The following is a 15,721-nucleotide window of genomic DNA, read 5'->3' as shown; positions in this document are numbered from 1 at the left end:
TTTTTTGTTTTTTTTAAGTCCTGTCCTGAAGAAAGCAAGACAAAACAACACAAACATGTACCTCTCCAGCTACAAACTCAATCCAGCAGAGAGTCTGTCTTGTCCCGGGGTCTCTCTTTCTGCCCCACATCACCCACAAACTGGATACAATTTTGTGGTGACCTTGAGGCTTTTTTTTTGCCACCTCTGCCTCCGAGAATATTTCCAAACCACCAATGAACATCAATCCGACCTACCAGATTCCCCCTATCAACACCAAAGGAATAATAATTCTATATGGACTCCCCCTGTCGGTCGGAATTACAATCTGGAAGACAGACATGTACACAAAGGGAGAGTAAAGAATATGGAAAATAGAAAATGTTCTACTTTTGTCTCTGGAGCAAACTAACATTTGCAACCTCACTCCTGGAAAAATATAGGCCCAGCATGCAGTCTTGTAACTTCTCTCAGACCTGACAAACTCATACCAGCAGCAGGCTACTTAGGGCATTACACCTAGCTGCCTTTTTTTTGGTCATAGGCTCACAGCAGCATTGCAGAATATACTATTGCAGCTGGCTAAGAAACTCCTGTTAGAAAGAAGGGAAAAGACGAGAAAGAAAAGAAATAAGGTGGGGAAGAAAAAGAACACAAAGGCAAAAAGAACACAAAGAGGAAAAGAGAGAGCAGCTATACCTCACATCCCAGGTGGTGTGTGGGATTCAGCTAATGCCACCAGCGATGGTGATGTCATTTGAGTCCCTCTCTCTGTATTGGTCGAGTCAGGACACCTCTCAGGACCACGATAATAAAGTCTCAGTGTCCCATGGAACAGCAGGAGTGTCAGGCATGATGATGAAGCTCACTCCAATAGCGTCCATCTGTTCTTACGTCTGGAGGTTGGGGAAGATGAGATCAGCTAAGCTGCAGTGCAATGCGGAGCTGAATGCAAAGAACTGAACTGGGGTGTGAAGCCGACAGGCCAGCTGCCATGTTTTTTCAAAGTCTCCTTTTTAAGGACCCCCAAATGAGGAGGCAGGGGTAAATAGGCAGTATAGGTCATCCCTTCATTCTCCTCCCTCCCATTAGGACTAATATCCAACACACCAATTTTAACATTGATTTCTGTCTCCACAGCTTCTGTTTTTACCAAATATGATTTTAACATAATCCTGGAATTACATCAATGTAGCTTTTTTGATTGGACTAATTTAGTCTTTCTCTTCTTTCCTGTCTGCTTCCCTTGCACCAGTTTATAACATTCTTTAATAAAAATAACTTAACCTACTTTCCATGATAAATTCCTAAGCAAGCAAAATGTATAAACAATTGTCAGAACAGAGCAGCCTGTTTGTCACATGACTCAGTGGGGGATATGAGAAATGGGTGTGTCTTCTAATGGGGCTGACAGAGGCAAGGGCAAAGAGCTCTGAAGAGTACAGCCTGCTCTGGGTAGAGGAATCGCTTTGTGTTACTTCATGAATGATTGAATAAGTTGTGCCCTTAGGCAACGGTCTGAAACAGCTTGAGGTATGATACTAGTTCTTTCCCGGGGGCTGCTGACATTGCACATTAATTTACACATACCCATGATGAATTCTGTTTGTCCAAACATAAGGCCCATGTCTGGTCATTAAGAGCTGCATATGACCTTTTCTGGTTTGTCTTTTGTATTGCAGATCTGGGATAATTGCGATATAAAAATTAGTGTGTGTGAAATAATGGAAAAATAGTCACATACAATTTATCTCATGCTCAATGGAAAAATAATTCAGAAATATTCATCTTATTCCACTAGCTATAAGAGTAACCCACATTTTGCTATGTTTTTGTCTTCAATGCACAAAATAGGTCACTTTCTTTGCAATCTGTTGGGCTTTCTGTTCCATTGCTTGTTTAACAAATGGATAAATTAAACAGTAATAAGTCATCATGACCAGATGGTATTCCCTCCAAGAGTTCTAAAAGACCTCAAATATGAAATTAAAGACCTACTAAGTGGAATGTGTAACCTATCACTTAAATTATACTCTGTACAAAATGTCTAGGTAGCTAATGCAATGCCAATTTTTTAAATAAGGGCTCCAGAGGTGATCATGAAAATTACACACTGGTGAGTCTAACTTCAATACCAGACAAATTAGTTGAAAATAGAGTAAAGAACAGTATTATCAGACACATAAATGAACCCAACATGTTGGGGAAAAATCAATGACTTTTGTAAAGGGAAGTCATACCTCACCAATCTATTAGAATTTTTTGTAAGAGCCAAAATATGTGTAGACAACAGTGATCCAGTGGATACAGTGTACTTAGATTTTCAGAACATCTTTGATTAGGTGCCACAACAAAGGCTCTTAAGCAAAGTAAGCTGTCATGGGATAAGGGGGGAAGATCCTCTCATGGATTAGTTACTGGGAAAAAGATAGGAAACAAAAGGTAGAAATAAATTGTCAGTTTTTCACAGTGGAGAGAAGTAACTACATAAGGGTTGCAACCTACAAGCATTAACTAACATCACAAAAATGCCAAAAATGGGAGAATGTTTCTCACAATCTTCTATATTTTCTTTTTGTCTTAAAGCACAAACACTGTAGTCCTAGGCTACGTCTACCCTATGAGTTTTTGTGGCAGAAAATATGCCAATGAAGAACTCATTAGCATTAAATCACAATATCATTAGCATATTTTCTGCCTTTTATTTTTGTGCAAGAGGTTTTTGTGCAAAAAGGAGGAGTGTAGCCGCTTCCGTTTTCTGCAAATGCCTTGTTTTGCGCAAGATCTCTCCTCCGGAAGAGGCATAAAGAGCTTGCGCAAAACAGGGTTTTTTTGTGCAAAATGGAAGTGGCTACACTGCTTCTTTTTATGCAAAAATCCCTTGCACAAAAAGAAGCAGCAGAAAATATGCTAAAGGTATCACAACTTATGCTAATGAGTCCATATTTTCTGCTGCAAAAACTCACAGTGTGGACGTAGCCCTAGAGGCTATAAATAGCAATAGGTAAATAGCATAAGAGCCTCTTCCTCAAAATAATCTGATCCTTTTCTCACTGCCACCACAGCATGGATTATAAAAATAAGCACCGTGAGGTGATACAACCTTTTGGGGATGTTCTTTCCAAACTGAAATCACTATGATTTCCTCTTGCCACTTTAAAGTTAGCACAGTTCTAGAACAGACCTAATGAAAGAGATCTGAAAATGTATCAAGTGCCAAAATCCATGCAATTGTTGGAAGCTCTGTGCTAATTATAAGTAGTTGAATAGATTCCTTTTGTCCATTTAAGAATCATTATCGTAATCTGTTGCATGATATTATAAATGTGTGCAGGAGGAAAAGCTTTAACCACAAAGGAAACAAAATATAACTCAGGTTACAATTGAGGTCTGAGTTCAGTAACTCCCCTATCAGAAAAATAAATTACTGGATTGATTTCAGTGGCAAGTGGATGGTGTGTGGTAAGATAAATAAATTTCAAAAGAAAATTATTCTTTAGCCAGGATGACAAAGATTGTGTGGTGAATAATTTGGTTTGGAAATGTGAGAGCTTTAAATAAGGTTTGAAAACCACTTTTGATTTACAATTAGAGAGATAAAGGTAGATAAAGCAGTATCAATTAATGGACCAACTTCTGTTGATGAAAGAGCAAGCTTTTGAGTTTCACGGAGCTTGTCTTCTGGTTTAGAAAATGCAATGCAAGCGTCACAGCTAAATACAGGGTGGGAGGGGGTGCAGATTGTTAAGCATGGGGGTTAACAACACATGTTGCAAGAAACCACTTAACATTGGCAATGAACACCTCTATATTTATAGGATAAAGACGGATTAGTAGATTTCAAATTTCTGCAATGAACCATAAAACCAGTCTCTGTTGAGACCATAATTTTTAGTGTCTAGCAGAGTTATGAATGCACATTCTCAGCCTTGTCTTTTGAAGATGTTATGCAGGTTTCCTTTGAGGATGAGGACTGATGGGTCAGATCTGAAGTGCTCACTTTGTGAAAAGTTTTCATTCTGAGTGATAAGGTGTTGTTTCTTTGATCATTTTTTTCTATGCGGGTATGTCTACACTGCCACCCTAGTTCAAACTAGGGTGGCTAATATAGGCATTCGAACTTGCAAATGAAGCCCAGGATTTAACTATCCTGGGCTTCATTTGCATGTTCCCGGGTGGGTGACATTTTTAAATGCCCGGTAGCTCGAACTACCTGCCCGTGGCTACACGTGGAACGGACTAGGTAGTTCGAATTAAAGCTCCTAATTTGAATTACCGTTAAACCTCCTTGCAGGAGGAATAACGGTAGTTCAAATTAGGAGCTTTAATTCGAACTACCTAGTCCGTGCTGCGTGTAGCCACAGGCAGGTAGTTCGAACTACGGGCATTTAAAAATGGCACCCACCCGGGAACATGCAAATGAAGCCCAGGATATTTAAATCCTGGGCTTCATTTGCAAGTTTGAATGCCTACATTAGCCACCCTAGTTTGAACTAGGGTGGCAGTGTAGACATACCCTGTGAGTTCATTCAAGAGTGTAATGAGTGTCTGGTTTCACTCACATAGCTGTTATTGGGGCATTTGATGCACTAGATGAGGTGCACCATATGTTGTGATAGGCATGTGTAGCACTGATAGATCTTGAAAGGTATATGGTTGGGAGAGGAGTTGTTCAGCGTGGAGCTGGAGATATGTCTGTAAGGTTTGTGTCTGACATTTTGGAGAGGTTTGGTGCCACTTGGAGTTGATGAGCCCTGATCTGTGTGGTGCTTGCTTCTGATAGTGAATTTGACAAGGTTGGGACATTGTGTGAAGACCAGAGGAAGGGATTTGGAAAAGATTTCTTTCATGATATGGGCCCCTTTGAGTATGGGTTGTAACTGTGTAATGACACTCTGTGAGTTATAGCGTGGGTTGGTATGTGACAACTAGACAGGCAAGGTCAGTAGTGGGGAGGGAGTTCTGTGTTGACGCAAGTTCTCTCAGGGTATTTGGATGACTTATTCCATAATGCAATCTACTTTTCTGATGGTATGTCCTTGTCTGGTGAAGGCAGTTTTAGGTGTGCTGAAGTATGTATCAGACTTTCTCCTTGGAGCATATTCTTGGTATCTGAGTGCCTGGTATCTGTAGATAACAGATTTCTTGATGCTTTAGGGCAGTTACTGGGTCTGTGGAGGTAAGTGTGGTGATCCAAAGGTTCTTTGCATGGTTGTCTGTAGGGTTCCATTGTGGAAGCTGATTGTAGCATTCAAAAAGTAAATGCTGAAGTGGTATTGTTCTAGAGATAGAGATTAATAGATGAATGGTGGATGTTGCCAGGAAGGGTAGTACTGGAGTCCCTTGCACATCCTCTGTCCGGCAGGCTCCCATGCACGGGTTCGGTGTCCTCTGCCTCACTGCGCTTGACTGGGTGCAGATGCTGCCTGAGAGTGCAGGCATGAGCCTATGTAGTGTGCGACACTGCTGTGTATTTCCATGACCCCGGCCTCCTTAGTGGTGGCTTGTCATGAGAAGGTGTCCCACCATGGAGTCGGGAATAAGGCAAACCTGTCCTGGAACCTTGTGAGAAGGAGCGACGGGTTCCTGTATAACAGCCTCATGGGGCTGGGTGCTCCAGACTGGCACGCCACATGCACCCACATGCACGAGCCTCAGCTGAGAAGGCCGAGCAAGGAGCACACCGCCCCTTGCAACTCTCCCCTCCCCTCCCCGGAATGGAGATTCCACTGCCCACCCCCTGGCAACCCATTTGAGTTGTTCAACACCCCCCTAGAATAATAGTAAGAGAGTCAAATCTGCATGAGCACGGTCCCAACAGTTGCTCTCTCCATGCTGAACTGGTTCCCAATGGGTCCGGTGTGGTGAGCTTCCAGAGGGTGATGGAAACATGCTTCTGAAGGGGAATGGTGGGTCACTTGCAAGTGTCCTGTTGCTGGAGGGTGGGGTGAGCCACTCGCAGAGCTCCAAGTTGTCCTCCTGCATGCAGAAGTTCTGGAGCCACTGCTGGTCATCCCACCACTCCATGATGATGTGGCCCCACCAGTCAGAACTGGTGTGCTGGTGTCAAAAGTGGCAGTGCACGGTGTGCAGGGGAGAATGGAAGGGGTGTGGGGCATGAGGAGCACCCGGGCTGGGGTAAGGAGGTGCCCCATTATGAGCTGGTCAGCCTGCATAAACTATGCCAGGAGTTGCAGCAGGAGATCTAAGCGCCTGACACTGCTTTGCAGCAGGCCCAGCTCCGTAGTGGAAGTGCTGTAGCATCCACAAGGGCAACCAGAGCACACAGTGTGAGTTTTCTGTCCCTCAAGGAGGTAGGCAATGGCGAAGGGTCTGTAACACGGTGGTAGACAGGAGCCCCTTTAAACGCAAGCCTCAGATAGCCTCAGGCAGCAGCTACAGGAAGTGACTGCTGTCCTGATGCCCTGCCCAGAGTGCTTCCCGGTGGGGCTTTAAATGCAATTCAAGCTCCAATCAGTGTGAACACGCTATTTCGATAGAAATCTGCACTATTTCACTGGAGATATTCAGTGTGGATACACTATTTTGAAATAATTATTTTGGGGATTATTATTTTGAAATAAGCACATAGTGTAGACATAGCCCATGTGTTTAAGCAGTATTCTGGATTGAAGCTATAGAGCAGGGCTGGGGAACCTAAGGCCTGGGGGCCAGATGCAGCTGTCTGCTTGCCTGGATCCAGCCCTCGAGGCTCAGGCCTCCCCCCCCCACAGCACTGGGGAGCCCTCTCTAGCACTCCAGCCCCCCTGCTGTCCCCTTGCGGGGCTGGAGCAGACAAAATCTACTAAACTGGCTACCCCTAGGCTCTGGTGTGTGAGGGGAATGTGGGAAGTGTCTTTTCTCCTTCTTAGTCAGGGGCCATGCCAGTGAGGGTTTGGTTGGGGTTTTTCTGTTTTTTTGCTTTTCACTTGTGTGTGGCCCCTGACTGATTTTTCTGTGGATAAGAGACCACCAACCCAAAACAGGTTCTGTACCCCTGCTATAGAGCTTAATCCAAAAGCCTATTAGTCAGTAATTATTAGCAGCACAAGGCCCTATTTTGATTACTTAACTGGCCTTCTGAACAGGGGTGAATTTAACACTATGGGTGCATCTACACAGCACCCTTACCTTGAAATAAGATACGCAACTTGCATATCTTACTTCAAAACTATTTTGAAATAGTGTATTTTGACATTTGGTGCATCTACACAGCGCCAAATTTCAAAACAATGCGTTATTTCGAGCCATCCCTTATCCCTCGTGCAACGAGGTTTACCAGGCTGGCAAAATAACGCACTGTGTAGACGCAGGGCAGCTATTTCAGGATACATCCAATCAATATTCTACCTTACTCACACTTATATTGTATGTTCATGCATTAGCCACCAGGAGATACTTCAAGCAGTGGAGAAAGGGTAGATGTTAGCACACAATGTTTCACGAGAAGTAGAAAAGCATTTATACTTCTTTGATAAGAGCATAAAACCTGGCCTTTTTATATTCAGGTCCAAAAGTTAACCACTGAGAGCCCCAGTATGAACACATTATTGAGGACAGTTTGTTTTTATAGAACTTGCTTTTGAAATTTAAAAGGACACATTGTATATCCACAGAAGTCCTTGTATGTAAACAAAGTCCAGTATATTTTTGTACTCAGAATGCAAAACTCTCTTTAAAGTAATCATCTATATTTTAAAAGGCATACGTAGATTTATTCTTTACATATATTTTGACTGGCTTACCATTGGTTGATATATAGGATGTAACCGAGTCCCAAAAATGATTAAATCATTGTTGCTAATCCAGTGCAACTCACATTTGGTACCTGCACCTTAGCCACCTACACACTGAGATGCGTGCAATGCAATGAGAACAGGGATGAGAGTCCTGAGTTGTAAGCCCGTTAGTGCCACTGATTCACTGAGTGGCCATGGGCAATTCTCTTCATCTCTCAGTTGGCTTCTTCCTCTGAAAAACAGGGATAATAGGAGTTAAAGAAGACTGAAATAGGAGGTAGAATCCCCACTGCAACAATGAATGAGGAAGGGAAGTGGGGAGGGAGCAGTGCTTATACAAACTAGAGAGGGAGTTCCCCATGCCTTTTATCCAAAGAGCTGGAGCTTTGCTTTCCTTCCCTCCAACTCTCCCTTACTTTAACCCCTTGGTGTTAATACATTCCAACTCACCTCCCCCAGGGTTGTGAGGATTAATTAGCTGATATGTGGATATTATTCTGAACATGTGAAACACCATATGAGTGTTATCATTATGGCTACAGCTACACTGCCATTTTTTTGCGGAAGAGGATATGCAAATTGTGCTCGCATTTGCTTATCTTCTTCTGATTTTTCTTGCGGAAGACGTTTTGCCAATCAAAAGCCCCATGTAGACGGGGCCATTTGTCAGGAAAAAAACCCCTCTTTCGAAAGATCCCTTATTCCTCAAAAATCGAGGTTTACAGGATCTTGCAAAAGAGGGAGTTTTTTTCTGACAAATGGCCCCATCTACACAGGGCTTTTTTTCAGCAAAACCTCTTCCACAAAAAGAATCGGAAGAAGATATGCAAATGTGAGCACGATTTGCATATCTTCTTCTGCAAAAAAAGGTAGTGTAGCCATAGCCTATATGAAAAGCTTTCTGAAGATGTTATCCAGAACAACAGGACTAGCCAAACTATTCAAGGTGGAATATGACCCGTATGCCTATAATCATAGCCTTGTACAGTCTGCTGCTTTCAAATATGAACATCAGATCAAGATTAATTATTGTAGTCTTGTTTGGTGGAAGAAAGATACACAGAGTGACTCATGTATGTATATAACTCATGCAGTTACGAATGGGGCTTTTCTCGCCCCGGAGAACGGGAGTGGCGGGATGCCCAGATGCGCCGCGGTCCCGCCGCCCACGTCCTCCGGGGCGAGAAAAGCTGCTCCGTGTCTCCCTGGTCTGCTGGGGGCAGTCCCCCAGCAGACCAGGGAGACGCGGAGCAAAGCCGCGGAGGATGCGGGCGGGACCACGGCGCGTCTCGGCGGTCCCGCCACCCGCGTCTCCCTGGTCTGCTGGGGGGGGGGCGCGCAGCCTGGGGTAGAGCAGCTGAGGCGCTGCCGGGTTGGTCCCGCAGCGCCACTCCTCGGCGCTACTGGACCAACCCGGCAGCACCCCAGCTGCTCTGCCCCAGGCGCCCCCAAGTCAGCCGCTGCTGAAACTGACCAGCGGCTGATTCCAGGAAACTCAGGGCAGAGCAACTCTGCCTCGGGCTTCCTGTAGTCAGCCGCTGGTCAGTTTCAGCAGCGGCTGAATCTGGACGCCAGTTCCGACTTACATACAAATTCAATTTAAGAACAAACCTACAGTCCCTATCTTGTATGTAACCCAGGGACTGCCTGTACACAAGGGAATTTATGGTCACTGCTATCATAGACTCCTTAGAAATAGTCCAAAAATAGTTAAGGCTTTGCCATCTCTTTCGACTAACGTTAAACAATACTTAGAATTAGAACAAAAACTGAAGATGTCATCTTTTTAAAGGTATTATGCAACAATAGGTTGTTCGTAAACATTTATCTCATACAGATCACTGGATGAGAATACACAATTTATCCCCTATTTACACGAGGAGTAGATTTTTTTTACTTGATTTTCAAAAGCGCATTGAACTCACTAAGGACTACAAATGTTCAGCACATTTTAGAACAGGTTAATTTGGGCCTTCTGAAAATAAAAAGAAAGAAAGAAAGAAACGACAGCTGGGCCGACAGGGAGGGCGACAGTCAGTAGGTGTATGAAGTTACAAGTAGAGATTCTTCTGGTTCACTCTCTTTTGTTCTTGTGTTCTCATTATATAAAATATTACATGCATGAATAAATATAATCTACATCCAGTTGACACTAGCAAGAGAAGAATCTGCTAGTGTCTCCTACTCACTGCAGGGCAGAGCAATCATTGGACACCTTTTGCTCATTCATCTTCATAAGAACTGTAGAGATCAAATATAAAAATGGTTGCTTGCTATATAGTTATAGCATGCAAAGGGAAACATCAGTGGTAGTAGCAGAGCAATATATATACTAACGCTGATCAGCCTGCAAACATTCACATGCCAGTTTCCTTATTTAAGATGGAGGATCTATAAGAGAACAAATTCACTGTGCTTTAGCTCAGATAATGATGTATGTGCTGTAAATATATGACAGCTAGACTATATATACAGATACTTTGCTACACTGCTCTTTACATACTGCCTAAACATGTTTATCAATAATAACACTGATGATGACTAAAATAGCAAAGATATATTTGAAGTTTGCACAAGCCTTCTGCACAATGTTGACATACTGTAGATCAAAGTCCCTTTTAACAGAGTTAGATGTAACAGCTTACCAAAACTCTTAACTTTTCTCTCCAAAACAACCACAGAAGGAAAAATATCTTCTCTGTGCTATCTTCTATTTCTGTAAAGGGCGGGAAGTGATTCTTCTTCACTCTATAGCAATGTTGGTAAGTGCTGATGGAAAAATACTTGGTCTGAACAGAGCTTGCTGTTTTTCAGATCATATATTCATCTATAAAACATCCAGTGTATTGGATGGACTGTATCATGTAGTCCATGTTTACTTAGTTATTGTGTATCTATCGGACATACCCAGGGATATCTGGTCTGATTTGCTGCTACTAACAATTGAGACTTGCCTGGATTAAGCTTAAGTACCTTTTCCTGTGAAGGAATCTGGTGACCTACTTCCAAAATTACTGCAATGTGATGGTTTGGGATCCTATATGAAAAGGGTTTTCTTTCTGCTTTAATGACAAACTAGAACACAAAACTCCTTACTTACCCAGACAAATAAGTGTCATCATATTCAGGTTAGACTGGATGGAAGCTAGACCTGTATTTGGGATATGGTGTGTCTGAGAATTCTGTGTAGACCTACCCTTTGGTGAAAGTATCAGGTATGTGCTTAAATAGAAATGTCTGTTATTACTACAACCAGAATGCACTTAAGCCTATTGATTCCTGGCAAGAAAGTAAAAATGAATGCAGTCCTAAAGGATATTTGCTGGTGTGGGTCCCTGGATAATGAAAATTCAAGTAATTTTAGGGAAACAATACTATCACTAACATATTATTTACTGTCTTGGTAGCAAAATCAGGATCTGACAAAGGCCTGTGGAAGATGCTGGCCAGATTTGGCAGCATTCCAAAATTAATTAAGATCCAAACACCTCTACATGATCAGAAGACTGCCACCATTCTCTGTATTGTCCTGGAGATTAACCCTTTTGTCATCAAAACTATGGTTAAACAAGGATACATTATCGCCCCAGCCATGATCTCCATCTATTTAGCAGTCATTTGGTTCCTTGTTAAAGACCGCCTTCCCAGTGGACATTCACTGCAAAATGGATTTGCAGCTTTTGAATCTTCTATGTCTCCACTCAAAGACTAAAGTCCATAGGGCAATCAGTACTGATCTTCAATATGCAGATGACTGTGCCATCCTCATGCCTCCTGAGAATGACCTTCAGTCCTCACTAGAGTTTTTTGCACAAGTTTATCAAAGCCTGGGACCCTCACTCCATATTTAGAAGACTAAAGTGCTCCATCAGCCTGTTTTAGTCCTTGCACATGACTCACCACAAACCACCATCATGGGACAGACTTTGGAGATGGTCAGGCACTTCTGCTACCTCAGTAGCCAACTTTCTCAACATGCAAAAATTGACAGTGAGATCCAGCACAGGATCCAGTGTACAAGTGCTTCCTTTGGGAAATTGCTTTGACATGTTTTCAGGACTGTGACCTATGATAAGACACACAGATTCAGGTCCAGAAGACAATTGTTATTTCTACCCTCCTTTATGGATGTAAAACCTGAATGACCTATTGACAGCACCTCAAGAGTCTGGAGAGGTACCATCGATGATACCTCCTAAAGACCCTTCACATCAAGTGGAAAGATTGCTGCACTAACATCAGCACTGTCATTGTAGTTAATGTCACCAGCTCTGAAGCAATGATTCTCATGCACCAATTTCACTGGGTTGGACATCAGTGTTCCCTCTAAGATTTTCCATCGATGACCAGAGTTTGTTTTGTTTTGTGCACCAATATTGAGGTCATGTGCACTTGTATGGATGTGTGCACCCGTTGCACCCAACAGGTACACCAGATACAAACAAATATCATATTTATATTATATATATATTAGTTATAGTTATAGTATTCTTACATATATAATACAATTTAAATGTTATGGAAGAAAAAATACTAAAACAACTCTTTCCCAGCCACAAAGAATAAAAAGAGCTGTTAAATCTGAACTTTCACCCAACCATCCTCATTATTATAGCTGACCCTAAGTGCCAATGTACTGTATCATATCATCAATTACAGATAAGGTAAAAAGACATCAACACCCTCCCTATACATACATACATACACACACACACACACACACACACACACACACACACACACACACACACACACACACACACACACACACACACACACACCCCTGCAAAGTTTGAACAATAAGCTGTTTTTCTTTAAAGACTTGTGCTGCACTGCTACACAACACATTTGCTTGCTTCGAGTGTTATAACCTATGACTGTAGGCAAAACACTGGGCATAGCCTCTGGTGAGAGCACTGACTTTTTCATTTGGGGATATCACACTAACCAAGGAGATAGGAAGCCTTAATATTCCAGTCAGCAGTGGGAGAGATGTAGATATCTGCCCAAAAGAGGTGACAGCTGAAAGACAGGAGCCTAAACTGGGTGCTCTTTTAAGACCTTCAAAAGGCAAATGTCCTGATCTGTGGCATGCTCCCGTTTCTAGCCGTCACATAAGTTACAAAGTTCAAGTTAATGATGATCTTAGCGCACTTTAGTTTTAACTGTATTTTCCTTTTATTTGGAACTGAGATTACTTTTACATTTTACTTGACAATGACATTTTTACTGAGATTACTTTTACATTTTACTTGATGTGGAATCAATCATGTAGCTATATTTTCGTAACTGCCACCACTTGGAAGGCAAGCTCTGGTCTGGCATTGCAGGGTTTTTCTTGCGTACTCCCTGACTGCATTTTATTTAGTTCAGCATAATAATAAAACAGTCAGCTACAATTCTGAAGATTTATAGCAAAAATAGGGATTTGGGGACAAACCAAACCAGAGCAACTGCTGCCCGCCATGCAGCTCCAGCGATGTAGACAGAGAACAATCCCAGCCTCGGGGAGCACACGGGATAAGAAGCAAACAGGGGTGTACAAGGAAACAATCAGAGGGCACCAATCAGCTCCATGAGTAGCAGTGTCTCGTCCAGCACTCACTGATGTATGTTGTAAAGAGTCTAAAAGAGTTGCAAGAAGCAGGGGAGAGCACCCTGGGGTAGAAAGTAGAAGCAGCAATATCTATAGCTTGAAGATCTATGACTTGGCCCCAGCCAGAAGGGTCTAGATGAGGCATGCGCACCCCCTTGTGATAGGCAAGCTCCGGTCTGGCATTGCAGGGTTTTTCTTGAATGCTCCCTGACTGCATTTTATTTAGTAAGCCTGGACAATCCAATCATAGGGTCCTACAATCCCTCATCTGAGATGGGTCTAGGTGGAGACTGTTACTGGGAAAGCTCTAAGAAGTTTGGAAGCTATTGATCAATGCAGTTTACCTATTCCAAGGATGGCAGGGAGAGGCATTAACACCCAGACCAGAGCCGTTCTCCCTGGGGGAGCTTGGCTGAACAGCCCTGGCTAAGGGATCCTTTCCCTCTGCAGACCTAGTCCTGCCTCATGGTGGCTTTAGCAAGGTGACTTGCTTATCACCCACAACCCTGTGTTTAGGGCAGGATTGGGTCCAGGCAATGAGAGAGCTGGAGCCAGGCACCCCCTGAACTCCCCAGGAAAGGGGAAGTCTAGATCTTGCCCTGCCCTGTGTCGGCCTTGGCTCCAACCTATGGGGTGGTGACAGCGCCATGCTCCAGCCCCACCTCACCTTGCCAGTTCCCCAAAGGCAATGTGGGGTAACTGGGGCCAGCTGCCACTGGTGGGGAGGGCAGCATCTGCAGGGCCCCCCACCCCAGCAGGCAGAGAGCAGTGAGCGCCCCCCTCTCCCACCACTGCAGCTGGGATGGGTGTCCCAGGCATGGGTGGGGGGAGCCTGGCCAGGTGCCATTCCCCCAAGGTCCAGTCACAGGGAGAGGACTGAGGGGTGCCATGGGTGGAGGGAAACTGGCAGCAGGGTAGGAGGGAATCAGGCTGGGTGCCACAGGTGGGGGGTGGACTGGTGGCTGCAAAGTACCTGGCAGTGGCAGGAGCAGCCCAGAGAGGAGGCAGCAGGTGGTGGCAAGGCAGAGCAGGGTGTGGCTGGGCCCCCTATGCTGGGCTGGGGCTGCAGATCCCCGAGTGGAGGCGAGGAGCTGTCACCTCTCGGTACCCAGCACAGAGTCAGTGCAGCCGCTGCCTGCCATGCAGCTCTAGCTAGGGCCTCCAGAGCAGCTGATGCCCGCCATGCAGCCCGCACAACACCAGGGCCACAGCTCCAGCCCTGAGGAAGGGTTGAATGTCCCTCTCTCCACACTGGAGTGTGAAGGACCACCATGCTCCCTTGCAGGGGGAGAGGAGCCAAGCCCACCCCACCTTCCTCACTGGAAATGCCAGGGCAGGCAGGAAATAGAAGAAGAGAGCCCTCAAGCTCAGTTGCTGCTGAACCACAAGGGAAACCAGACACCTCTTCTGGGTAGCACATGCCTCTGCAAGAGCCCTGCCCAGCCTCAGAGAGAGCCGATGCCACCTTGCTGTCAGAGAAGGCAGATAAGGACCCTCCAGGAGCTAGCTGCCAGAGTTACCGGTGGCTGAGTATTCCAAGCAGAGAGGGGAATCTTTGGACCACAGGACCTTACACCCAGACTGTGGTAGGAAGGAGCCCTGGAGACCAGACTATAGACTCATGAATACAAGAACTGGAAGGGACCTTGACAGATCAAGTCCAATCCCCTGCCCTCACGGCAGGACCAAGCACTGTCTAGATCATCCCTGATAAGTGTCTATCTAACATGCTCTTAAATATCTCCAGAGTTGGAGATTCCACAACCTCCCTAGGCAGCTTATTCCAGTGTTTAACCACCCTGACAGGAAGTTTTTCCTACTGTCCAACTTAAACCTCTCTTGCTGCAATTTAATCCCATTGTTTCATGTCCTATCCTCAGAGGCCAAGGAGAACAATGTTTTCTCCCTCCTCCTTGTAACACCCTTTTAGGTACTTAAAAACTGCTATTATGAAGAGAAGTGCTGCACCACAGCCTGCATTGGCTGGGAATTACACCCAAACCAACTGTTTGGAAAACAGCCCAGCTAACCACTACACCACCAATGCTGCAGTCTGGTCCCACTGCCAGAGTGTGAATCAGTGTGTTGTGACTGGACTCCTCACTGACAGATCATCCTGCCACTGTTCGATTAAAGGAGATGGAGGGGTGACATTCTCAAGGGGGAACCTGATATTTGAAATCTGGTTTCTTTCATTGTTGGACTCCAGAGATAGTAAAGCTCACAGGGTTTTGGAGACATGCCAGGAGATATTATGGCTTACAATATCCATTGCAGAAATGAGGATACCTCTCAGTGCAAAGTTCCCGAAGTGTTTTACAATGGTATGCCTATGGTAAAATTGAAATTCATGGATAGAGGGGAACTACAATCTGGTGTGTGGTACATTACACAACAATGCAAGGAG

General features: G+C 44.3%; 2 long non-coding RNA genes across 4 annotated transcripts in view; one reads left to right on the top strand and one right to left on the bottom strand.

Annotated features, from left to right (window-relative positions):
- Nucleotides 1-15,721, bottom strand: part of LOC102450964 (uncharacterized) — an 88,523-nt gene that overhangs the window by 56,556 nt on the left and 16,246 nt on the right. Inside the window, exons 2-3 of one of the 3 annotated variants that reach the window (XR_016348038.1) lie at nt 7,725-7,950; nt 449-2,396 (exon numbers count right to left, since the gene is read on the bottom strand). This is a non-coding gene — a long non-coding RNA (uncharacterized LOC102450964). Of the gene's footprint in view, nt 1-448; nt 2,397-7,724; nt 7,951-15,721 lie in introns of those variants that run through there. The other 2 variants (XR_012898096.2, XR_016348039.1) reach the window with 2 other exon arrangements.
- On the top strand, nt 9,821-12,498 carry LOC142821105 (uncharacterized). Its single transcript, XR_016348040.1, has 2 exons — nt 9,821-10,480; nt 11,126-12,498. It is a non-coding gene; the product is annotated as an uncharacterized LOC142821105 (long non-coding RNA).

Source organism: Pelodiscus sinensis, chromosome 1, assembly GCF_052426305.1.
Source record: "Pelodiscus sinensis isolate ZL-2025 chromosome 1, ASM5242630v1, whole genome shotgun sequence".
NCBI classification, from domain to species: domain Eukaryota; kingdom Metazoa; phylum Chordata; order Testudines; family Trionychidae; genus Pelodiscus; species Pelodiscus sinensis.
The sequence above is the reverse complement of the archived record's forward strand: the minus strand, read 5'-3'. Positions and strand labels throughout refer to the sequence as shown.